The sequence below is a fragment of the Stenella coeruleoalba genome (assembly GCF_951394435.1).
Source record: "Stenella coeruleoalba genome assembly, chromosome: 2".
NCBI classification, from domain to species: Eukaryota; Metazoa; Chordata; class Mammalia; order Artiodactyla; family Delphinidae; genus Stenella; species Stenella coeruleoalba.
Window position 1 is genome coordinate 33,053,255 of NC_137147.1, and position 26,917 is coordinate 33,080,171.

Here is a 26,917-nt window from a genome sequence, read left to right on the forward strand (position 1 = left end):
CAGAGTATCATTATGCTCTTTCATAACATCTCTCGGGGTGAAGTGATTGTTTAAAAATGTTTATATAATACATTAGGTTCCCAAAGTTTATAAACGAAAAGAGCTTGTTCCTTAAAGAAAACAGTAATTTCTTCAGATCAATAGGCTATTCACTTATAAATTATGGGATGGCAATAGTTCAGGGTCAGAGTGGTATTTTGAGTTTATAATTTTCCCATCATTTATTATGAAAAATTTCAAACATGCAGCAAAATTAAAAGAATTTTATAGTGAATAGCCATAAACCTATCAAGTAGATTCTACCACTAACATTTTATTATACTTGTTTCTATCACTTATCTATTCATCCACCAACCCATCTTATTTGTTTGTTGTTGTTGCATTTTAAAGTAAATTGCAAACATCAGTACACTTTCCCCTAGATACTTTAGCATTCATATGATTAACTAGAAGCTTAATATTTGTTCATATATCTTAAAAACCACGTTAGGTTTTTTTTTTTTTCCAGTGAACTTTACTTTTTTTTTTTTTTTTCGGTACGCGGGCCTCTGACTGCTGGGGCCCCTCCTGTCGCGGAGCACAGGCTCCGGATGCGCAGGCCGAGCGGCCACGGCCCACGGGCCCAGCCGCTCCGCGGCTCGCGGGATCCTCCCAGACAGGGGCACGAACCCGTGTCCCCCGAATCGGCAGGCGGACCCCCAACCACTGCGCCACCAGGGAAGCCCCTCCAGTGAACTTTATATGTAGTTTGAAAGAGTTAGTGATTTTTCCCCAATTATACTAAAATCAGAGAGAATTTAGCGACTACACCTATATGGTAGTATGCAAATTTATACAGTCAAAAAATATGGCTCATTAGTTCTTTCTATATTAAATATCAGCTTTATTGAGGTGAATTTACATACAATAAAATTCTTAAGATAGGTATTGAAGTTATATATTTCCCTCCAAGCAGCGCTTTAGTTGCATCTAATACGTTTTGGTATGTTGTATTTTTGTTTTCATTTTCTCAAAGTATTTTCTAATTTCCCTTGTTATTTATTCTTTGACTTGTTGCTTATTTGGGAGTGACTTGTGTATGTTTAATTTGTACACATTTGAGAATCCCCCAAATTTCCCTTTGTTATTGACTATTAATTCTATTTCAGTGTGATTAGTGTGCATGGTTTTGTCCTTTTCAATTAACTGAGGCTTGTCTGGTGGCCTAATATACGGTTTATCCATGAGAATGTTCCACAAACACTTGAGAAGAATGTATATCTGCTATTGCTTGGTAAAGTGTTCTGTAGATGCCTATTAGGTCTAGTTGGTTTATGGTATTGGTCAGGTCTTCTATTTCCTTGTTGATCTTCTGCATAGTCCTTCTATCCATTATTGAAAGTGGATATTGAAGTCTCCAACTATTGTTGTTGAATTGTCGATTTCTCCCTTCAATTCTGTCAGTTTTTGCTTCATATATTCTGGGGCTCAGTTAGGTGCATATATGGTTAACATTGTTATGTCTTCCCAATGGATTCGCCCTTTTATCATTATAAAATGTCCTTTTTTGTTTCCAATAATAATTTTTGTCTTAAAGTCTATTTTGTCTGATATTAGTATAGCCACTCCAGCCCTTTTTTGGTTACTATTTGTAATTGGTTCCTAGACCCAATTCCAAGGTGTATGTTTGTGGAGACCTTCCCACACCAACAAGCAATTCTTAGACACCAGCAGGGTGTCTGAGAATTGAACCCTGCTTCTGACATTATCTACCCAGAGATAGAATCATATTTCACAGGTAAAGGGCTCAGTCCCACAAGACTTCAGATAGCCCTCCACTTCAGATGCCAGTTGCAAGCCCAGGTTTATACCTGTGCTTCTGACTGACTGCATACTAACTGGAGGTTCCCATGACCCTCTCCTTGTGTTCAATTAATTTTCTAGAATGGCTCACAAAAGTCAGGAAAGTCCACTTACTCACTAGACTACCAATTTATTATAAAGGATATTAGAGGATACAAATCAACAACCAGATGAAGAGACATATAGGGTGAGGTCCCAAACAAAATAGCTTCTGTCCTAGTGGAGCTTGGGGTCCAGCATGGCGGCATGTGGAAGTGTTCTTGTTCCCCAACGTGGAAGCTCTCTGAACCCCTCTCTTTTTGGGTTTTTATGAAGGCTTAATTACATAGGCATAATTGATTACATCATTGTCCATTGCTGATTGATTCAACTTCTAGCCCCTCTGCCCTCCCCAGAAGTCAGAGGGTGGGACTGAAAATTCTGACCCTCTTTTCGTGGTTGGTTCTCCTGGAAACCAGCTCCTATCCTTAGGTGCTTCACAAAAGTCATCTTCATTAACATAAATCCAGTTGTGGTGGAAAGGGCTTATTAGAAATAACAAAACAACCATTTCACTATTATGGCTCTGAAGCATTTTCAGAAACTAAGGACAAGAGACTAAATATTGTAACAAAAGATGCTCCTGTTGCTCTTATTGCTCAGAAAATTCCAAGGGTTTTGGAACATGTGGGTCAGGAACTATGGATAAAGACTAAATATATATGAGAAATATATTTTGGTCATCTGAATAACCAAATATATATACTTCTTATAAATCACAATATCACAGTTTGCATGGTATATAATTTCCATTGATTTATGTCTTTGTCGTTATACAGTTGGATCATGGGGGTGGGGTTGATTGAAGTGTTGAGTCCATTTACTTTTTTTTTTTTTTCAATTTTTAAAATTTTTGGCTGCATTGGGCCTTCATTGCTGCACGTGGGCTTTCTCTAGTTGCGGCGAGCAGGGGCTACTCTTTGTTATGGTGTGTGGGCTTCTCATCATGGTGGCTTCTCTTGTTGCAGAGCACAGGCTCTAGGCACCCAGGCTTCTGTATTTGCAGCACGCGGGCTCAGTGGTTGTGGCACGTGGGCCCTAAGGCTCGCAGGCTTCAGTAGTTGTGGCGCGCGGGCTTAGTTGCTCTGTGGCATGTGGGATCTTCCCAGACCAGGGATCAAACCTGCGTCCCCTACATTGGCAGGTGGATTCTTAACCACTGTACCACCAGGGAAGTCCTGAGTCCATTTACTTTTAATGTGATTATTGATAAGTTAGGACATATGTCTGCCATTTTGCTATGTGTTTTTCTGTGTTATCTTGTGGTTTATGTTCCTCTATTTTTCTATTACTGATTTCTCTGTGTTAGATATTTTTCTAGTTTACCATTTTAATTCTTTTGCTTCTTTTACTATCCATTTTCTTATAGGTTGCCCTGGGGATTGCTATTAACATTTTAACTTAAAATAATCTAGTTCAGTCTGATACTACTTTAATTTAAACCGTTTACAAAAAAAACACTTTGCTCCAATGTAGGTCCATTTTCTTCTCCTCCTTTGTACTACCATTTTTATGCAAATTACATCTTTATACATTAGAAGTCCACCAACATAGTTTTATATTTATTGCTTTATGCAGTTGTCTTTCAAATCATATTAGAGAAAAAAATAATTACAAAAAAAATCCCACATTCATGCTTCTATATTTACCTATATATTTACCTTTACCAGTGCTCTTTACTTTTTCAGGTGGATTCAAGTTACCCTCAGAGTCTTTTCATTTCAGCTTGAAGGACTCCTTTTAGTATTTCTTGTAGGGTAGGTGTACTAGTGACAAAGTCTCAGATTTTGTATTTCTGTGAGTGTCTTAATTTCTTCTTCATTTTTGAAGGATAGTTTTGCTGGATATACAATTCTTGGTTGACAGTCTTCCTTTCAGCAATTTGATTACATCTTTCCATTGCCTTCTGGCCTCCACAGTTTCTGATCAGGAGTCAGCCTATAATTTTATTGAAGATGCCTTACACATGAAGTCACTTAGTGATTAATGATTGAACTCTATTTGAATAAACAGATTTCCCTAAATGCCTTGAATCGGTAAGTCTCCCAGCTTTTGCCAATGGTCTGTGTGTGTGTGTTGGGGCATGCATTCAGGCAATTTAAAACTTTGTCTTAACGTTCACTTCCTGTTTACAGAGCCTCAAGGTCAGCCAGAAGTGACAGCTTAAGGTCTTCTCAGGTCTTTCTTGGGCATGAGCAAAGCTCTGGGCATGTGTGTAGCCTTCTAGAGTCCCTGGTATATGTAGGACCTTTACAAAGCTCCTTGTGGACATCTTATCCCCCAATTTTTCCTTTAAAATTTTTTTGGTCAGCCTCTTGTTAGCTCTACCTGGTAACAGAACCTTAGGCAGCCATGAAGGTAAACAATTGCTACTGATTATTTTCAATGAACACCCTGTAGGTAGGAATATTCACACAAACCAAGTTCTGAGTCAGGTCAAATAGTGACAGTTCTCTTGGACAGGGCTTTTGGGGAGCTCCAAACCTTTCCAAGTTACAGTACAAAGCTAATGTAGTTGCGAGATGGTTGGCTTTCAAGCTTACTGCAGATCTGGGGAAAGGACGATGGAATTAGTGAAAGTTTAATGCCACAAATCTTGCTGTTCTTACTGAGATTCACCTGGTTTTCTTGAATGAAAATTCGCCAGACTTTCCAAGCCTTTAATTAATTTCCAGAGTTCTGAAAAAGTTGATTTTGACAGTTTTAGTCAATGTTCTTGTTGATTTTGAGGAGCTGCAGGTTGTCTGAGTGTCTTACTCTGCCATTCTATATGTTCAGTCTCCCAAGACAAATTTTTAAACATTCTGATTCAATACCCATCTTCATTACCTCCCCCTATTCAACCCTGCAATTCTTTTTCTGTTTTAAATATTTTCACAGTTCTAGAAAATTGATTATTTTGTTTTGTTTTTAATCAACTTAACACTTACACATAATTCAAATAATATCACCTGGTATTATCATCCACCCCTTTAACTGAACTTATGTCAGCTACCATATTTTTGATTTTCAGGAGCTCTTTCTTGTCCTATGACTATTTCTAATTCAACACAACCTATTCTTGTTTTCATATCATCTTTAACTCTCTGAGGATATTAATTATAGTTTAAGGGTCTTTTCCCCCTAAATCTTGCATTATCTCTAACTTCTCGTGGTTCTTGTTTGTTTTGTTTTCTCTTTGATGTGGGAGGCACGTTCTAAAGTCAGGTGATCCTTGGTTGTTCAGTCATGTTTAAATTATATAATAGAAAATATAATTTATTCTAAAAATATAATTAGAAAGACTGTGTACATGGACAACATTTGTAAATTGGTGGGATTCACTGGACACTGATGAATTTCAATACATGGAGATACCTTCTCAGAGGTGGACTGCTATTTACAGAAAAGAGTTGTTCAATCTCTTGTCCAATTCCTACACTCTAGAAGCAGGGCAGGGAAAGGGGCTTCAGATTCACCATTTGGCAGGTGTAATCCCTTGTTTTAGCCAGTGCCTCCCCTTGTCCTCTGCTTTGTTTGAAGTCTCAAGTCTGAAACTTCTCTAATTTATTTTCTCCAAAGATAAATTTTGGCCTTCAACCTGGGTTGGAGATTGGTCTCCTGGCTGTCTAGGGTGAGAAAGGTGGTCCAACTATTTCCTATATTTCATGTAAAATTTTCAGCCAATCTCCTGTTTTCATCTTCTCTGCCTTCTCTGCTATCTGGTGCTTCCAAGTCTCAGGAAATCTTGTAAGTGTTCTACTGTTATGCTACACTGAAAATGCCTTGGTTTGCAGTTTCTTCTGTTATATCTTGTCAATCTTCTATCTCTTCCCGTCTTCCAATATCTTGTTGAAACCTGTTCATGTCTCAAAGGGATCTAATCTCTTTGCCCTTTTGGGTTACCATTTTTTATTATTAGTAAACTGAAATAATTTCAGATAGATCATGAGAAAGGGTGGAGATAAATATGAGTGGTCAAACCTCCACATTAAAGAGGAGGCTCTCTTTGTGAGCTTTAGTTCTTCTATCTCCAATCAGGTAGTGATTTGGTGGTATTATCATAATACCAGCTTTGAGGGTCAGTTACACACACACACACACACACACACACACACACACACACGCACATCCCATACATAAAAGTACTAGACACCAAAAAGCTCCTCTCGATGGTGCTCAATATAATTTTTAACTAACCTCAAATCATTCTTCCGGCGGACTGAAAAAAGGTAGCTTGGAGCCAAGTATGATCATCATTATTACAAAATGTAAGATGCTTTGAATTTAGTCAGACGTGGCTTCAAATCTTGGCTGTATGATTTTGGGCACTCTAACCTCTCTACGCCTCACTTTCCTCATCTCTAAAATGAGCATGATAATACCAGCTTCATAGGCTTATTGTGAAAATTAATGAGATGAACGAAATTGATGAAAAAATGGCACATCATAAGAACCTAAGAAACGTACATTTCTTTCCACTGTGGTAAGGGAGCAAGCAAAAAATACAGGCAAGTTAGTGATGTTCTCTGTCTTGAAGGCTAGAGAGTTAGTCCCATGATCTATTTGCTTTCGATTGCTGCCCATGTGAGAGTGTCTGTGTGTGTAAGGCTAATGTATAGTTTTATACACAGTCCACAGCACTGTAAAGTTAGGTTTAAAATGAGATTTCTAACCGTTACTGAAATTGTTAGTGTTACATTTGTTAGTATTACCATGGGGTGCTGCTAAAGAAAGAAGAAATGGTTGAATTACTAGTAAGTTCATGGCCATTAAATACCACATTTATTTTTCATGTTTTTTTAAAAATCAAAAGTTAGTGTAAGTATTATTGATTTTAACTTTTAGGTAACTTTGAACAAGTATGGGCTGGTTGCATTGTCTGAATTTAGAAATTTGGAAATTTCAATTTGGCTCCAACTAAAGCAACTAAATACTGTTACAGGCAATTTCAACTGACAAAAACCTATTCCCTTTCTCTACCATAAATCAGGTAGACCACAAAAGCATGATGCACAGGAACTCTGTCCAGATGTAAAAACTAAGTTCTCTGAGCATCCAGTGAGAGAGGCCTGACTTCCCAGCACTGTCCACAGACCCATAGGAGGCAGAGCTGGACCTTCTTGTCCGGGACCGCTAGGAAATACAGCCAAGGCAACCCTGGCTCGCAAGGGTCACAGAAGGAAGGCTGCGGCTGTGCGATTGTTATGGTAAAAAAGATGCCAGGAACTCAGAGGGTGTGTCTTGAATTCTGAAGCACATCCCTGTTACATCATGCTTGGGCCACACGGGATTTTCTTTAGTCTCACAGGAATTGATTCGAAGAAGGCAACATGTTTCTATGTAAAGAGCCTGAACTCTGGGCTTGACATCTCCAAAAACAGCTGGTCAAGTGGGACTGGTTTGTGTAATGGTCCACATCCCTGGCCCTGCTCTGATGGGTGGAGAAACTATTGCTAGTGGGAATCAACACACTCTTTCTTCAGAGCATGGTCAAATTAATTCCCTCTGTTACCACAGCATTCTTACTATTTCCCTAAAGCCTTCCTCTGGTGAAAAAAAGGGCAAAGGACAAGAAGGAAACACAAGACAGGAATTCAGATGACTTTAAGGGTGTAACAGAGAGACAACAGAGTACCTTCCCTATCCTTGCCCTTAGGGCTTCAACTCAATCTAGTTTGAACTAGTCTTTGCAACAAGCTCATTAAGATGGAAGGAAGCTGGAACTTCATATAGTAACTCTCTCTGGTGTTGTTAGGGCATCACCGGGAGCTGTCAGTTTAGTCTGAAATTCTCATTAGAATCATATATTCGGACAAAATCTGTGTCTTCATGTGGTCTCCCTGTTTAACACATACATGTTCCATCAGGCAGAGAAACTTCTCCAGAATAAGTCAGTAGATAATCTTGCCTAAAATGCAAGACACTGAAGCTGAGAATATAGATGAATATTGACCATCAAAGGGGTAGAAAACTGTCCAATACAGATGTTCTCTGGGCTGGGAAATGTGGACAGGGCCCTTTGTAGGATCCAGCAAGGCCTGGCACTGAGCCTCTAAAGGAAGGAGGTGTGGGCGTTAGTCTTCGCTGTTTGTCATCATGCTAAGGATCAGCTCTGCTCAGAATTTTTAGGTGCCTTTTAAAGTATCCTAATCCCACAAACACTTTTTATCTTTAGTGTTGACTGCACTATGGAATTATTTGTGAGTTCCACCAAACAACTCTCTTTTCCCCTGCCCACACTCTGAATATAGCTTTATGTCTCTCTGATTATATAAATAACACATGTTCACTATAAACAGTTCAAGCAATATAGAGTTGCGAGGAATAAAGCAAACCAGCCCCTTCCCAGAGATTCTGAGTGAGGGAACTCTTGATGTCAGGGACTACAGAGCAGAGCGTGGGGTCTAAGCTCCCTTCTCTCGCCCGGGGCCCTTTGGAAGGTGGTATAGGAGGCAAGTCCAGAAGATCTGGCCTTAAAAAGTCCTAAGCTCTTTGTGGTCCCACGCCTTTCCAATGTCAGCTTCAATCTGTCACCCCGCTGCTCCTGTGCCCCACCAGGCGGGGAGCTGCCTTCTGGAATGGCACCCAGCAACCTTGGCTTGGCCCAATTAGGAGGTACAACAATGTGAAAAGCCTCTCCTTTGTTCCCCCAGGGTACCCATCTTAAATAACAACTCTATTTTTTTCATCTCCTTCCCAAGGAGTTAATCATGTTTTAGAAGTAAATGAGAGCTCTGCCTCATTACTATGGGACAAAAGCTTTTATGGGAAAGACAAGAGCCCACGTATTGAAGTTTTCTTAGTGCTCAGACAGAGTTCTTCTAATAGCAACGAGGAAGAATGATTAGAGGTAACCATCCTAATGACACTGCGGATTCATGTATAAACAGGCAGGCAGATTCATCCCTAAGGGAGCCAGCCAGGACTCTATAAAAACTGAGACACCAAAGAAGAAGAAAGGCAAGAAAAAAGAGAATGCAAACAAAACACAAAAACAAAAGCCAGGTCCAGAAACACAAGAGCAGAGAGACCTCAGTCCTCTTCCGCACAGCTGCAGAATCTCCATCTCGCAGAAGTCACGTGACGGGGGAGTGTGAATTGAGGGACAGCATGGGGGATGGGTCCAAAGGAATCCTATTGTTCTGAGCTTGGATTTATTCGGTGACCTGCAGCAGTTCTCTGAGCCATCTTCCCCTTTAAAAATCAGGATCAAGAGACAGGACCAATTAAGGCGAGCCCTATTAAAAGACGTTAAAAAACAACAACTATATTTAAAGGTCCAGATCAGTAAAGAACAACTTTTACGGAGTATTTGTGTAACGTTTACTATGCTCTTTGGGGTTTCTAGATAGAAGGGGTTAGACAAGGTTAACGATGAAGCAGAGCAGGGCTACAGATACTAACAGGCTGCCAGCTGTTTCTGAAATGAAATTATTGATTGCTACTTCTCTAGCTTAGATCAAAGTTGTTTGTTTTAAATAACTGAAACAAAAAATGCTTAAATTTTTTTTGAGTTTAAGGAATGCAACATTTCATTCATGTTAATGTCATCATCCTCTTGCCTACATTTATGTATATCCCTATCATGGAACACTATGCTGCTATGAAAAAAGATTAGTACCTATATTTACATGGAAAATTATCCATGACGTATGAATGATACTGTGAGCACAACATATTTCAATATATAATAGAAAAAGCCTAGAAGATTATATACCTCTGAAAGATTTTCCCTCCTACTCTGTATTATTCTATATTTCTTGCTTTTTTTTTTTTCACAACAAGCACGCATTACTTTTATGTTTTCCCTTTCAGAATAAATAAGCAAAAACATACTCTTCCTCATACAGGTAGGGAAAGTCAAGTTAAAGAGAGAGGGAGCATTCTGCCATACTTAGTCAGCGATCTAGCCAGGATATACAATTTGTTATTGCCAGAAATTTCCTGTCGAGCGGGCATAGACTCCAGCTGAATGCCACTGCAAGTAGATCATGCCAGAATGAAAATACAGGACCTAAAAAGGGAAGACACTTTGCAATTATATAAAACCATATTTAAAATAAGTGTAAGCAATGGTTGCTTAGATCCGAATGACTTATTTAATGTTACACTAATTCAACAAATATTTACTGAGTACCTCCTATGTCCTAGGTACTGAGCTAGACATTAGGGAAAACAAAGATGAATACGATGAGGTCCCTGCCCGTAAGAAGCTAAATGGGCAGCTTTGAAGTAACCCAGAAAGCCTCGGGAATCCAGAAGATGACACATGCAGAAAAACACTCACTTCCTAGCTCCTTGTCTCAGGGTGAACATCGGTCCAAGGCTTTTGTGGCATAAATCCCTGTACCTCTAGCTTTCCCAGATTAATCAGATCAATCTATAAAAGAGGGGTCCTTGGAGAGCATACGGATCGTATATCTATTTGATTTTAAAGTGAGTTTTCTCTTTCCATCAGAAAAGCAAGACCCCTTGCACAGAAACCAAAAGTCCTCACAATTGAACTATCATGTTTTTAATTTCTTAAAAACCATTCTTGGCTCTCTAGTATCTACTTTTCAAACTCTTTGGCAGGTCCTTCTCAACCTGGGCCAACTCAGTGCCCCAGTCTCACCTCTTACCTCCTCTCCATCTGACCACTCCCAAATTTGGCTCTGCTGATTAAAGATGTCAGGCATGCCTTACCTTGGGCTGTTCTCTCTCCCTGAATGAATTTCATTAGAATGAAATTAGAATGAATTTCATTAGAGCCCAGCTCAAAAGTCCTCCATCACGCTACCCTCAGCCCCTCTCTCCGCCTCAGGAGGATTGTTGTTCCTCCCTCCCCTCTACTTTAAGAGGCCTTGATTACAGAATGACTCCCAGGCTTTTATTCAGGCCGATCCAGTTGTTAAGATACTGAAATACTGCCATGCCATGGGGCAAATAGCTGCTGTTCCTAAGGCCCCCAGGGCTCCAGGATTTCACCAGCCCTGGGACCCACCTACATGATCCAGTACTAAGGAGTTACTGCCTGACACAGCAGAGGGGGTGTTCCAGAAGCCCCTTCCCCCATGGTCTGGCATCCATCCTGCCTGGTCCCTTCCTATTCAGGACCAGTCGTACAATGTTTTCACTATCCTCCCACCTATCACACTACATTATGGCCAGTGGTTCCTAGGCTTGCCGATCGAGCTAGATTTTGAACATTATGTTTTATTCGTCCTTGCTTTTTCCAGAGCCTAGTACAATACACAGTAGTTGTGTTCAGTAAAGGCCAGCTTGCTAAATGACCACATTTCCAAGATTATTTCTAATTTCATCTCAGTTACTTATTTGATGCCACTTTTGAACTAGAAAGAATATTTTACAGCCCATCATTAATGATTAAGTGGGACTAAACCAGAAAATGCTGTATTTTTGTCGTGGAAGAAATGACATCAAGTACTTCCATAAAGCTTAATACGTGACAATGAGGCCATGGCTGACTAAAACCTCCAAATGATTTTTTAATTGCTTTTAAGTCATTATTTTATTTCTCACTCTTTATCTGAACTATTTCAAAGAGCCTTATCAATCAGCAAAGCTGAATGTACGTTTCGTGTTTTTTATTCTCTCTACAGTAGTGGATGTGAATAAGGAAAAGGCCAAAAGGAAACCAAAGAGAGGAAGAGCAAATGTAAAAGGAAGAGGAGACACAGGAATGGAATCATCAGGAAATGAGGAAGGGGGGCCTGATTAATCAGAACTCCTCTCTACCTATGGGAGGATATAAACACCAATTTAATAATAATGATTCTCATTATTAGAGTTTTCTGGCCTCACCTGGGTACCTAACTATGAGCATCTAATGCATGTAATATTCAGTACCCTTTCTGTTGCAAGTCACACAAATGCAACTGAGACTAAACAGAAAAGGAAACCTATTGGCTCACATAACTGGAATGTTCAGGGTAAGTGACCTCAGGCACAGTTGGATCCAGGGCCTCAGACGATGACCTCAGAACTTCCCCTTCTCCCCCCATGAAATCTCTTGGTTTTCTTTCCCCTCTGGGTTGACTTCATTGTCATTCTCAAGTGGGTTCCCTCTGGACAGTGGCAAAGATGGCCACCAAGAGGGCCAGGCTTACATTCTACCAATTTAGCAACTCTGATTGTTCCAGCAAAGTCCTGGGTTGACTCTAAGCTGACTGCTGCAAACCATCTCTACAGAAAGGATACATGATCCCTCCATTGGTCAGACCTCTAGCCAGTAGGAACAACACAGGCTGAAAATTGAAGAGAGGTGGTTCCTTATAAGAAAATCAAGTCTCAGTCCCTTTAGAGTTAGATCTCAGTTGGACTCCCTTTTCTACCGTTTACTAGTTGTTTTCACTTCAGAGAGGTTTTTAAACCTCTCTGAGCCTATTTCTCCAACTGTAAAATCAGGGCAATAATGCCCATTTCATAGTGTTACTGTAAAAACCCACCTCACAGTATATTATAAAGATACTGTTTGTATAGCTCTTATCATGTGCCTATTACAAGAATGGCAGCTGTTAATGTTATCCTCGGCATTCCCTGGGGTAGCTATAGAAAGCATAAAGGCTACCCCACAAAGGCTCTTTCCTATAGAAATGAGTAGGAAAGGTGCACAGCAATAACTAGATGCACACCGTGGCATAGAGCCTCACTTTTCAGCCCCTCTGGAGTCCCTCGGCTTGATCTTGGCACTTGAACAGAAACCCCACCTCCAATTTTTTAAACTCTTCTCAGCCCAACACCACATTTGTTTTCCCTTTACTGTTCAAGTTCAGTAGAATGGGTAATCCCACCTGTTCACCAAATTAACCACTTTCTATATACCTGCTCAGGACTTTGGAAACGTCCTAATTCTAAGTTTCTCAATATAAGAATGATATAACTTGAGAATGGCCAATGCCTACTTGCAATTTAAGGTGAGTCAGCAATGAAGAATGCTAACTATACTAATTCCAATAATTTTATTATCTCTGGCCCAGTGATAAAAACTGAGCAGATAGGGATTCAGGAAAGCTGTTCAATTTTAAGATATAGCTGCAGAGTTGTACCTTAACTTAGCGAATAATGATTAAGAACAGCAACAACCAGCAATGACTTACCCTCTTTGTGCCTTAATTCCTTCATCTGTAGGATGGGGATAATAGCACATACCTTACAAAGATGTGATGACTGAATGGATAATTACATGTACCATGGTAAGCGGTTAAGCACTTAATAAATGTTAGCTGTTGTTGTTAAGCACAACTACACTGGAAACCAATAAATTGGTGATCTTACTGGTCCTTTGACAACTAAGAGATCTCATTTTGGAAGAAAGAAAGTTTAAGAGCTGTGGCCAAGCTTACAGGTTTAGAGCTGTGTGAAGCTGGGAAGAGAATTCAGTGGTCTCTTCCCCTAATTCGTCCCTTGGTTGTAAGCCTTGTGGGCCAGATCTTTAGCCTTGAAAGCAGAGTGTGAATGTGGGAAGACATCCTGTAGTTCTAGTTTGCTGTTGGCTTTGGGCTCCGTAATGAGGGTATCTGTCTACCCCCGAACTTCATAAACAGAGACTTGAGGGGAAAAATTTGCCAAAGTTCAGTTGCATATCAAAGAAAGCCACAGAGCCGGAGAGCTTGCTACGGACCCACACAGCCGCTTTGTCTACTGCCAAGCCATGGCCCTAATGCACGGATACGCCTGTAAGCCAACAGCCAAAGCCACAAAGTTCCACCAGTTCATTTAGCCTTGGCATTTCAACATGCTGAGGGATCTGTTATTTGGGTTGTTGTCTCATTGTTAAGGGGTAAAAACAGAAACATCCTTGTCATCGGAAAACTGGTTTACTAAAATCACTACCAATACCCCAACCCCACCCCAAACCCTACCGTGAGAATAGCTCCACTGCCCTGTATGAGGAAATGGAGCAAATGCCAGCTTTTCCCCACGGGTGAACCCTGATCTCTTTGTGGCCATCCTTTCCCACGGGCTGACTTGGATGGGCCAGTTCCTGCATCCCAGGGTAGTGGCAGCCCTGAAGCCAATGCCACCAATTTTGAATCTTGGCATGGGGTCTACTTCTGTCTCAATCCCTGCCCCTCTAAAATGAAGCACTCATGATGGCTTAGTTTCTATTCTAATAGCCCTTCAAATCTTCCCTAACATCTTTCCCCCCTAAAATGTAAAAACAAAAGGATTCACAACTCCCTCCATCACTGGGATTTGCTCATTTCCTCGAGTGATGCCCCCATATCCAGTGGCTACGACTTTTCTCCCTGGACGCCATGATGTGGTGAGTTCTAGAAATGGCCCCAGGGACTTCCCTGGTGGTCCAGTGGTTAAGACTCCACGCTTCCAGTGCAAGGGGCGCGGGTTCAATCCGTGATCGGGGAACTAGGATCCCACATGCTGCGTGGCACGGCCAAGAAAATTAAATTTAAAAAGTCCCCAAGTGGAAAGCTACACAAGAGAATGCTGAAGTTATGAATAGTAGCTTGTCATCCTTGGAGAAGCCTATTTCATTTAAGTCAACAAATACACGTTGGGCATCTTCTCTGCACTGTGCTGGGACCTTTAGGAGTGAGCCAGCCCTGCCTTCTAATTTAGCTGAACACCTAACGTGGCAGGGGAGTGCTACCTAAAACCCACGTGCGGTGGGAACCCAAAGAGCCACTTTTTCATGGTGGGTGAGAAGAATGTAAAGAAATGGCATCATCCAGGCCATGCCATAAAGGACAAGTAGGATTTCTTTAAGTGAAGGGCTTTCCAGCATGAACAAAGGAAGTAAGGCTAGAAAGTTCTAGGCAGTACCACACACTGCAAAGCCTCACTGAAAGCATCTAAATTATGAGGAAAGAAAATGTACCTGGCACTAGTAATACTTCTTATCTTCAAACTCTGTTGGAATGCTCAAAATTCATCTCCCATAGAAGAGCTTTGATTATTTGAAGCATACAGCTGTTTTATTGTGTGTTTTTTTAATTTATGTTTTCAGACAGAAAAATGCAGTCCTTGAGAAGAAGTGACTTACGCAAGGCTGGGCAAAGGTCAGTGTCTTGAACTCTGCAAGTGGCCAGGCTGCAGGCGGATCTCAGAATTCCCATTTTCTGCCATCACCATCAGACCACACTGCCACCTAATAAAACCAACCCCATGTCTTGGTTTTGAACATTTGAAAATGGAAAGAAATGTGACAGGTCAAAATCTCAGATTCCCTTGGCTTTCTGATTACTTGCAAATCCACATAAGGCTCACATATCACTCTCTTCTCATTTTGTCAGCATCTGAATTTGTTTGGTTGTCGTGTGAGTGATGAAACCTTAAAAGCTATGTTGATGTGTGCAGCATGTGGAAAACCACTCCTAGGTTCTCTCTGCACTGGAAAGGCTAGAGGTACATGGACACATTCTTATACACCCAGACAGACCAATCCATCCACTTGTGCACACACTCAACATCACTAGACACTCATTTAAATAACACAGTGTACTGTGTGCTGACTTGATGGGAAGCCACAGGCTAAGTTCTCAGACACTGGCCAAAAAGAGATGGGATCCAACCCATCCCTAGACCACAGGAAAAATACTTTCAACCACAGAGCTGGCTGCAAAATATTCTTTTTGTAGGAAACAAAATGTTTCCAGCCCTGGGATTTTTTTTTTTTTAGGTCCTTTCACTGTTACTGAGTAGGAGAGGCGAATGCTTAAGCAAGAGGCCAAGTAAACATCTAAGGAAACCAAAACCAGGCTCCTTTGCTGGGAGAGTGGAACACAGGGTGAATGAGCAGCACACTGGACAAGCCCCAGGCCTTTCGAAGCCATGGGGGCACAGCAACCCCGGCAATTATTCACGTGTTTATGACTCCGGTTTAATCCCACTCCACTGTGGCTCCACTTCTTAGCTAAGTAGACTTGGACAAGCTACTTCCCTTTTCCAAGCCTCTGTTCCTTAAGTGTCAAGTGTGAATATTGACAGTGCCAATATCATAGGTTACTGTAAAGAAAAAAAATGAAGCATATGTAAAAGTTGCACAATGCCCAGCACATAGTAGGGACTCAAGAAATAGGATTTGTTAAGATTGGTTCAGGAACTCTCACAAGTCACTAAAGAACTACCGCCATGGGGCTTCCCTGGTGGTGCAGTGGTTGGGAATCTGCCTGCCAATGCAGGGGACACAGGTTCTAGCCCTGGGTGGGGAAGATCCCGCATGCCGCAGAGCAACTAAGCCTGTGCACGCTACAGCTACTGAGCCTGTGCTCTAGAGCTGGCGAGCCACAACTACTGAAGCCCACACACCTAGAGCCCGTGCTCCGCAACAAGAGAAGCCACCGCAATGAGAAGCCTGCTCAACGCAACAAAGAGTAGCCCCCGCTCGCTGTAACTAGAGAAAGCCCGCACACAGCAACGAAGACCCAACACAGCCAAATATAAATTAATTTAAAAAAAAAAAAAAAAGAACTACTGCCATGGACTGTTAGAACCCAAGGATTCCTTAGAGATTAATACTCCAGCCCGACATTTTATAAATAAGAAAATGGTCCTAGAGAGATGAAAAGGTGTGACCAAATCATCCAGTCAGGGGTAAGCCCCAAGCTAAGACCCTGCAGACTGGATGCAAAGGATAAGGAGAGTTAAAGTCAGTCATATGGACACCATGTGCTGTCAGCTGGCAGTGGATCTTAGATCCTAGTGTCCCTAAGAATCACCTGAGCAATGTATAAAAATGCGGATATCTAGGCCCCCCCAGTGCTGCTGATTTAGTCTGGGAAGGCCCAGGAATCTGAATTTTAACAAGCTCTGCTGGTGGATTCCAAGAGGTATTCCTCTGACCACTGGTCAAGAAACATTACAAGAGGAAGTCATCAGCCAAATAAATAACTGAGCAGAGTGCTAGGGTTGTATCCCATGGTTTAGCACAAACAAACAATGTGGCAAGCCCTACCATAAATAATGAAGAATACTCTCATTGTACAAAATAGTAAACGAGGTACAGCATGGCATTGCTTCATCTTCTAGATCCATTTCACAGAAGAGGAACCTATGACTCAGAGTCATTTGCCCAAGATCACATATCTAATTAGAGACAAAGAGAGAACTTCATTCTAAAATACCATTATCTTTTTACACAATGGAGAGTCTTTTTTCTAGGTACCTAGAGGTGAAGACAGTGGGCTTATGTATGTGTGTTATAGGCTAGGATCCATGAATTAATTTTAATCACCGAGAGAACAAAAAATCATCCTAGCTTTTTGATGCGTTCAAATGGAAAAGTTCTCCCATATTATTTCTGGGGCTATTATTCGTTCCATCAGCTCCCTTGTAGGCTAAAAGAAGAAACTTGGTTAGAAGGAAGAAGTAGCAATACCATACAATGCTGGACATTTCAGAGACACCAGAAGCTCTATTCATATTAGTGCACACCACCTGCTTCCTCTTCATTAAAATCCTGCTCTTCTAATAGAAAACATATACCTGACCCCAAGGTCTATAAAGTTCTGTGCATCATCAAATTAACCACACAAGTATCCTAGTTATTGGTTACTGTGTTAAAGAATTTGGGAACTTCCTGGACACAGCTCAGATGAATCAATATGGGGTTGGATTCAGAGTCATTCGAAAGGATGGCGTTTCAGCTATTCCCTGTAGCGACAGAGCACATAAGAGCCTCTTAGCTATTTCTGGGGGCTCGCCGCCACAGACTAGAAAAGATTACTCTCTACTTCTTGGTCCAGTATTGAAGGATCTGAGAAGGTACACAGGTATAGATCTTCCACTTCTACTTCTCTTTGATGAATGCTTTAAGACAACAATAATCCCCCAACAGAGCCCCTTCTGAAAGTTGCTAAGAAACTGGGCATGACACAGCACAGTGAAAGCCATGACCTGTTCGCAGAAAATCAGTAATATATCCTGCAGATGGATGAGGCCCATCCTCATGAGAATCCCAGAGTGCTCCAATTCATTACGTTGGTAACAGTGGCCTTAGAAGAGATTTATTATGATTTAGATCAATCTCATAGCCATTATTGTTGGCCTTAGAAGGGGATTATAGAATTCTCCTTATAGAATCAGAGGTGGAATCTGAATTAGAATCCAAATACGTAGCTAACCACTTAACCATCCCGTCCCTCCTGGAGAGAATTCCGACCTTCAGAGCTACTCCTCTGCTCTGCGACATCAGTGCATTCAGAGAATGCCAACTCCTCTTCCACGACGTGAACCCATTCAAGGAAGGAGCCTGCCATGCTTTCAACAAGGGAGGGGCAGGGTCTGGATACATGTATACAGGCCCTGAAACATTTCAACACACCTCTTTTAGAGGAGCTTCTGTTGGTTCAAACCACCAACCCCCACGAGGCATTATTTCCAGCCACTAAAATGCTTCCTGAGCTTAGACACATCTGGAAAGTTTTGGAAAATCCCACAGGAAGGAGACTGGGCCAAGAGAGCTCCTTTTCTCTTGCCATTCAGGAATCACTGCACAAAATGTTTGCCCTCCAAGACAGCCCAGTCCAGGAACCCAACTCTCAGGACTGAAGAGTCATGGTAGACAAAGGAGTCCTTTGGGGAACAGAACCAATGGAGAATGTTTGGGGTCTTTTACTAACCATGTGCCAACCAGAGAGCTCATGCAGACCATGTCAATCAAGGTCCCTCAGAAAAATGGGACTCACCCCAGGTGGTTTAAGAGACAGAAGTTAATGTTGGGAACTAGTTACAAATGTGTTGGAAGAGCTGAAAAGAAAATAGGGGACAGTGAGGCAACCTAGAGACTAGCAATAGTAAGAAGCCACCACCATCCCCAGGGCTGGAGGAACAAGGAAGAGGTGCTGTTACTAGGGCCCAGAGAATGGAGCTGCCCAACTCCAGCTCTTTGTGGAGCTGGGTCCACAAAGGGATCACGGAGAAGGAATTGGTGTCATTGCCTGAGATAGCACTGGAAGCAAAGAGAGGGAGGTAGAAAGACATGGCTTCTCCCATACCTCTGCCCTACATCCTCCCTCCAGGGCCCCAGACTAAGCAGAATCAATGGAAAGGGAACCTGGGGAAGGCAGATCACACTGTCAGCTCCCTGTGGTACCAAGTAGAGCAGGGGAAAGGCAGGAAGTGGACCGAGAGCAAAGAAGCAACTGACTGGCATGACCCACTAAGGCAGGGATTCCTGATTCCCAATTTGCAGATGGGAATCTTTAAAACACAACACCTTGAAGCCTAAACTGGTAAATCTCCAAATTTGTTACTGATTCCACACCCCTGGACTTGAAGTTTGCCAGAATTCCCTGGAGGGGGAGTTACAGCCATCCACAGGCCCTCTCCTCCCTGAGCTCAGGGGCTTGACTGCAAGTCGTTTCCCCTCACATTCCCCAGCACATGTTTCCAAACTTCATTTCCCATACATTCTGAGGGCCACCATCTCTTTACAGAAGCCAGGGTTCTAAAAGAAGGAAGCAGCACTTGAGGGTGGGGAAGAAGGGAATGGTGGGCTGGAAGCAATGGTGGGGGGTCAGTGCGGGGGAGAGAACCTTGGGACTCAAGATTCTGCACAAGAAGTCCCTTCTGGTCTCCAGGCTAATTCCTGATGGCAGCCATTGAGGTCTGGTGGAAGAGTGGAAGTTGCCACACTGTCACATAAGCAGGGAATGGTGTGTGTGCCGAGCAAGGCCAGCTCTTGTCTCCCCGCCCCCAGGCCTGCTCATCCTCCTGGACTAGCCCAGTCAATGAGCGATAACCTCATCTACTCACTTACTTACATCAGAAACAACCCCTCCTTCCAGATCCAATCTCTGTGCTTAAATGCTGTTGATCCTGCCTCCTTACCATCTCGTCTCTTTTCCTTCTTCTCCATCTCAATGGCCACTGTTTCCATTCAGGCCCTCATTTCTTTGCATCTTATTTCAAGTCCCTCCAAACCTGTATGGCAAACCCCTGCCCAAGAGGGCCCTGTAAAGTACAAATCCGATGTCATGGCCCTGCTGGAAGTCTCTCAGTGGGGCTTCTGAGAGCCTTTGGGATCAAGTCTGATTTGCCCTCCCTTTCCTTGCTTTGTCTTTGTACACAGGCCCCATTTCCCCACCCCCACCCGTCGCAGAGACACCCACCTACCCTCCCCAGTAGCAATAAAGAAGGACCATTTGCAGTTCTCACCTCGGGCCTTTGTTCATACAGCTTCCTCAGCCTCCTTCCCCATCCACCTGGCAAGTACTGATACGCCTTTCAAGTCTTATCGGTATCTCAAACATTACACCTTCCTCTGAATCCTTCTCTGACTACGCCTTCCCTGGTGAGGATTCTGGCCACCCCAGTACTGATGCCCACGCTCTCTTCTGTTGAAGTTCCCTCAGCTCCTTCTCGAATGTATTTACGTCTGTCGCCCTCTACTAGGTGTTTTCCCTCTGCTGCATGGTTCTTCAGGGCAGGAAATCGGGCTTTATTTGACTTCATATTCCCAGCATTTGGCACATATATCTACCCAGGAAAGATCTGAAGGTAGTAAAGGAAGGAGGAGGGAGAGAAGGATGGAAGGAAAAGGGAGTGTCAAATACTAACTAGTCTAGTCTAGATAAAAATAGAAGAGTTATAAGAGGATCCACGTCTATGGTTAGAGCACACACAAAGGACTCTTATTACAATTACAGGCTCTAGAAGATTTATTGCTAAAGATTTTAAGCTGTAATGTATACCATTTCTTAACTGAGGAAAAATATTAGATTTCTAGGAGAGAAAAAAGTGACCAAGACTTCACAGATGCTATGGCCGGCGCTCAGCCAACTTGTCTCAGTGGGTTTTCTTTGAAAATACCTGGCCTTTGGACAACCACAACATGTAATGAGACCCCCTATGCACAGGGGTCCTAGAGACAAATGAAGCCTTTGGTAGAGATGTCTGCTGTTTAATAGGTTAGAGGCTGGCTCTTGGGCAGGACTAGCCTTTTGCAGGCAATGGGATCAAATGCTGACACGCTTTCAGCAGAGGCAGTCACAGGGATCTCGGAGCAAGGTCTAATGGGAAAAGGGGGAAAGAGGGGTAAAAAAAGGTAAGGTTAGTTCCAGAATGGAGCCCCAAGTGGAAAATGGAGGTCAGTCACTAAGAAGAGCTTAACATTCCATTTAAAAAAAAAAAAAAAAAAAAGGTTCTGATGAACCTAGGGGCAGGACAAGAATAAAGATGCAGACATAGAGAATGGACTTGAGGACACGGGGAGGGGGAAGGGTAAGCTGGGACAAAGTGAGAGAGTAGCATGGACATATATACACTACCGAATGTAAAATAGATAGCTAGTGGGAAGCAGCTGCATAGCACAGGGAGATTAGCTTGGTGCTTTGTGACCACCTAGAGGGGTGGGATAGGGAGATGCAAGAGGGAGGGGATATGGGGATATATGTGTACATGTGGCTGATTCACTTTGTTGTGCAGCGGAGACTGGCACAGCATTGTGGGGTAATTATACTCCAATACAGATGTTAAAAAAAAAAAAAAAGAAGAGCCTAACATTCCAATGCATGACCAGTACAGGACTCTATGTCTGCAGAGAATACTGTCTAAATAGCTACAAACAAGAGAGAACAGCGTGGTATGAGCACAGCTGTCAAAGGGGTGAGGCCACATTGGATCTATTGAACTTGTATTTTAAGGAGGCACCTGTAAGAGAACACAGAACGGCCAAGCCTTCCCATTTCACTAGACAGTGACTGAATCTTCCTCAGGGTCCTGGGATAAAACTTCCAGAGAAGAACTGACAACTCAGGAAGGATTTAAAAGGTAAACCATGGCACTGACTACTCTGTGGGGAAAGTGAGTTTGCAAGGAAAGCGTACAGAGGCAGGTATAGCTTATATGTCATTCTGCATCGTCCATGAGGGAAGGGATGTCTCCCCACCACCGTACCTCCTAGCCTGCAGGTTCTCACTGGAGGAGACCATGAACAGGTAGGCACAGATCTGTCCCCACTGTGGGCAAGAATCCACAGAGACTATCTCTTTCTGCTTTGACGATACACGGCAGAACACTGAAGCCAAACCGGAACGTGGAGAAGACTCTGGCTGGAAAGGCCGGAACTCGGAAGTTGAGAGAGCAAGGGCCAGGATGCCCCCTGAATGGATGGCGAGATCCAGAGAACCATGTCCCATGGAGCTCATTCTTCCTCAAGGGTGTTCCGTTGCCACCCAGAGCCACATTGTCATAGGAAATAACTAATGATTATTTAACAGAGATAGACAAAGCTCTCTTAAGACAATGACTCATTTCACTCTTTGAAGGGAGCATTCTACCTGATACAACCATTGAAGGTGGCCACACCCCAGTGGCTGAATGGAGAAATGTTCAGCAATTAATTCCAAGCAGTGTGTGTGAATCATCTTACATTAACATGGGGCTCAGGACAGGATAATGGTTAAGAACAGAAGCATGTAGGGAAAAGAGTGTATATGTATGGGGGGACCCCCTTAGAAGCTATGTGATTCAGAGCAGTTTTTAAAAGCTCTGTAAACCTCAAGATGCTCATCTCTAAAGTGTACCTAGTAACACATCTCTCACAGGGTAGTTGTGAGGCTTGAACAAGAAAATGCCCACCAAGCATTTAGCACAGCAACTGGCACAGAGGAAACTCTCAATAAATGGTCGGGTAGACCGAGCAAAGCAACCAGAAAGCCAGGGCTGTGGAGACTTCGGGTGATCTGTGCTCAATCCCTTCCAGATACACCAGATGCCTCAATTCTAACTTTTAGAGGTTTTTATTGATGTGCCTCTTTCTGGAAGCCTGACACTCAGAGAATTTTGTTACTTCGAGTCATGGATCATAATCCCTGCTCAGCCTCTCATTGCCAAGTCTGAGTGGAGGATTCAGCAAGCAGGCAGTGGGCAGGGCCACTGTAGCTTGGCTCTGCAAAGGTGTTCTCAAAATCACAGTCCCTTTGGTAACAATAAAACAAGGGTCCAAGACTCAAGCACACATGTTCTTTGTCCTAGATGCCAGAACTCTTAAGCACTGCCAAGCCAAGAAGTGAAATTTTCAGAAAGAGACCCTCTGTGGAAAAATCTCTGCTTCAGGCGTTTGAACTCTAAGGCAGTTGCCAGGAGCCACTGACCGACTTAAAAATCCAGGGAAGGTGACTGGAGGGTGGGTGTGCAGAGAGGAGCAACAGGCTAAGAGGAAGGTTGAGGGAAGGAAGGAATCAGCAGGTCAACTGTACGGTAACTGAAAATCCCAGATTACCTAGATCAGCAGACATCAGGAAAGCTCAATGAGTTATATTGCAGCTGACAACCAATCGTGCATCAGATAACGTTTAGCATATCATAAAATGTTATGGTAACACAACTGGACTTACATACATTCAAACCAAATGCTACAGACATATCTGATTCATTTTCCCTCACACCTCCATCATGTAAATCCTTTGCTTTCCATGCCCCTACACCTAATTTCATAAGCCGTTAAGATTTTGCAAGGGCCTGAACCCCACCCCGTGCACTGTTCCAATTAGGCTGAAATGCAAACCAGTACTGTCCCACGCTGCGACCCTCACAGCCACAGCTGACCCCTGGGAGAGAAGCAGAGGTCACAGGCCCAGGCTGTGCACCACCGCAGGCAGGCATACTCCCCCATCCATAGCAACCAGACAACAAGTTCTCCAAGGTGGACCTTGCTTAGGCCACACATGTGACAAGCTGTGCTTTTCAAATCATATACACAGACAGGGCAGGCAGCATTCAGTCACATGCCAGTAGTCACAAGTCAAATAAACAGCAAGAAGCAGCCCATCCTCTCCTTCCTAGTGTCCCTGCCCCAGAGTGAGAAGTGCCGCTCTAATATGTAATTCAGCAAGCTTTGGAGGTAAGCTAAATGACATTCGCGATCCAGTCATCCTCACGGAAAAGTCAGAGAGAAAAATAATAAGGACTATCCGTTGTAAGCCAAAAGAATCATCACTAAGTCGAGGCTTCGTTTTCTAGCATCTCACTTTATTCCTAAATTAAAAATAAATCCCTGCATCTCAGAGAACATGGCATGGCCAAAAACAAAAACAAAAACACTTAAGCTCCGGAGTTACACAAACTTGGTTTCAAATCTCAATACTACTACCGGATACACATCATTTATCCCCTTAGCTCGGTTTTTCTGTTGATAAAAAGGTAGATGATGAGATCTATGCTAAAGGGCTGTCGCGGGGGTTCATGGAAAAATGTACATGGAGTTATCAAATATGACACCCACAAAGGTAGGTACTCAGTAAAGGCTAATAACCCCCTTCTGTTCCTGAAGATTAAAGAGGCTTTAAATTAGTGTTGCCTGGAGCACCAGAACAGAGAAAGGATGTTCTTCAATACCAAACAGTGGGACTCCAAGATGGTAGAAAATGGGTCCCCCCAGGGCCTACCTCCTGCCTCCTTTCCTCTCTCTGTCCCACTCTTGACTTTTCAAACTAAAGATGCAAAGACTAAAAAATATAACTACAAAGCTTCTCCCATGCTAAGAAGACCAGACACACGAAAGACCAGAGAACTCCAGTTCTCTCAAACCATTGCACACCTTTAGCCTACAAAGATAGGCAACAGGAAGCTCAAGATTTTAAGGGTTACCCTCCCTGAGCACAAACGACAGTTGCAGGAGAGGGGCAATGAGAGAAGCCAGACTTGTTTGCAGGATTGTCTGTAAGTCATTCCACTGGGAAGTCCATGCTCACGGTGAAGTTCAACTTGGAAAAAGTCACTTATTCACATGTCTGGGCCCAAGAATTTAAAATGCTGACTTTTATCTGGTAATTCATTGCAATGTGGGGTGGGATGGTGCCTTTCAAAAATATTTGTCTGCAGAGTTCTATAGGACCTTTTCATGAACCACTGAAAGTCAGAGGAAATATAAATATCACATTGCCTGCAAACCTAGTAATTTGACTGGGTTGAGGACTTTTTTGCCCAGAGTTTTCCTACTAAAAGTCAGCAAAGTGAAAATAGCAACAGATTAGAAGTTGGGAGAATTTAATTCCAGTTCCATTTCTACTGCGTAGTAGTTGTGTGACCCTGAATAAGTCACCCCTAATTGCTCACCCCCCTGTGAAGGGACTAGAAAAGAATGTGGGTCTGAGGACCACCCGTGTGAGAACCACTGGAAGTGCTTACCCTCCCTGAGTGGTCACTGGGGGTGGGGCCTGGGAATCTTCATTGTTAACAAACACCTGGGATTCTTAAATTCACTGTAGTTGACAATCACTGGCTAAGATGATCCCTAGAGGGCATCTCACGCGGGACACTGTCATATTCTAAATGTTTTCGTTCTAGTGAAAGTGCTGGTTCATTTGTAAATCAGTTTGTAGTTTATGTAGATATTGAATCTTTCTCTCGCCTTTGCTTTTCCTAACCAAAGATGTTGCCTCGTTTCCTTCTCACTCATAGCTAACCAACCAAGGCTAAAATACAACATCCTGTCCAAACTTCATTTTCAAATGAGCCAAATAAATGTCAGCATCCTTGATTTCCAGGTCACTGCCTTGTCCAAGAGACCTTGTAGCTGTTTCCTATGTTGTTCCTATGTTTCCTTTGTCCCTAGCCTGACAATGAGGTCTTCAGTTTGGCTCCAAAGCCCTGCGTCTCTTCTACTTACTACAACGGCTGAGATTTCCCTAGAAATCTCTCGTTCATCTATTTGCCCTGGTTTACTTAGCAAGTTAGAACTGAGAGGGTCACTGAATAAGGAGATTTGGTACCAGACAGCGTGTAAAAATAAAACTAGTCAGAGCTGGAGGAGAATGACGGAGGTGACAAAATACCTGTGAAATGAGTGGCTCATCACAGGGGAAGTCACCTAAACATTCAGTGACTGGACCGCCCATCCAGCCCCTGGCAGTCAGAGACTGTGTTCCTCAAAGAGAGAAATGAGGACATGTACTAAGTCTTCCATAAAAACAAATGTATTCAAGTTACAGCAGTATTCTTATTCACAGACACATCCTTTCTACTTTTTAGTGTTAAATTACCTTTTCCTTTTTGAAATGGTGGTAACAATTAATTTTGCAACTCTAATTGATTAAAAAATAAAAGACATTTAAAACTCTATGGTGGTTCCCCAACCCTTGCTTTGGTTTGATTTTTATTTTTTATTGACCTCACGTGGCTCAAAATCTCCTAGGAACATGGGCTCTCTCTCTCAGTAGAGGTACATGGTCTATCACAGCCAAAACATCTGAAAGGGGCACCCCCATCAGAAGCTGGGGGCAGTTGTACCCCTGCATTTTTAACTGTCAATTTCCAATGGAACCTCTTCAAGGGTAAGTTTTCCCTACTTGACCCCATTTAGAAGTAGTGATTTTTGGAGCACACTGACTTTTTTCAAAGGGAGCCCCATGGAGTTTGGGTTTTTTGTTTTTTGTTTTTGTGAGTGGTGGGAAAGATATTGATATTTTTATTTCGAACGTGGAGATAGAAACAGGAAGTGTGCACTTAGGTACGTGAGTTACCCTTTCTCCGTCAGAGCCTGTCTTTCTGCTCTGAGTCTTAGTTCACTGTATTCATTTGCTGTTATTACATACTTTCAGGTGGAATTTCCTTACATTTTAATACACTTACCTGGTGACCTGAAAAAAGAATCCCTTTAGAAGTCCCCCTTTTGGGTTCCCCTTTTATACATTCTCCCCGTCTCTCAATACCTGTTAGAGCACTTCTGATAGAAGAGTGTAGGCAGCAGGTTAGATTTCTCACTTGAGCAGCTCCGAAAAGGGAGGGAACATTTATACCCAAGGCAATGTACTTGTCTGGGATTCTCTGTTCCCTTTGCTATTTCTGCAGATATTTATGCTTAAAACGAAATTTCTCCCACCCTGGCAGCACAGCCAAACTTCTCCTCTGGTTGGATCAAGTCACCATGAAAAAAAATGTCTCTTTGCCTAAGACAAGCAGATGAGCTGGGGCAGAAAACAAGGGAACAAACATGATGAATGCCCTGGAACCACTTTACAAAGGTAGAGGGGTACATAAAACTATGACTTGTATCAGGTAAAAACATCATCTCCAAGGTCTGTCTTTGTTTCGGTGAACGTGGATATATGTTTGACATTCCTGTCCCAGAGCTGCCCTTCAGCTTATC

General features: G+C 42.6%; 1 protein-coding gene across 5 annotated transcripts in view; it reads right to left on the reverse strand.

Moving 5' to 3' along the window:
* RAD51B (RAD51 paralog B) overlaps positions 1 to 26,917 on the reverse strand; it is a 687,571-nt gene that overhangs the window by 95,891 nt on the left and 564,763 nt on the right. The window lies entirely within an intron of this gene.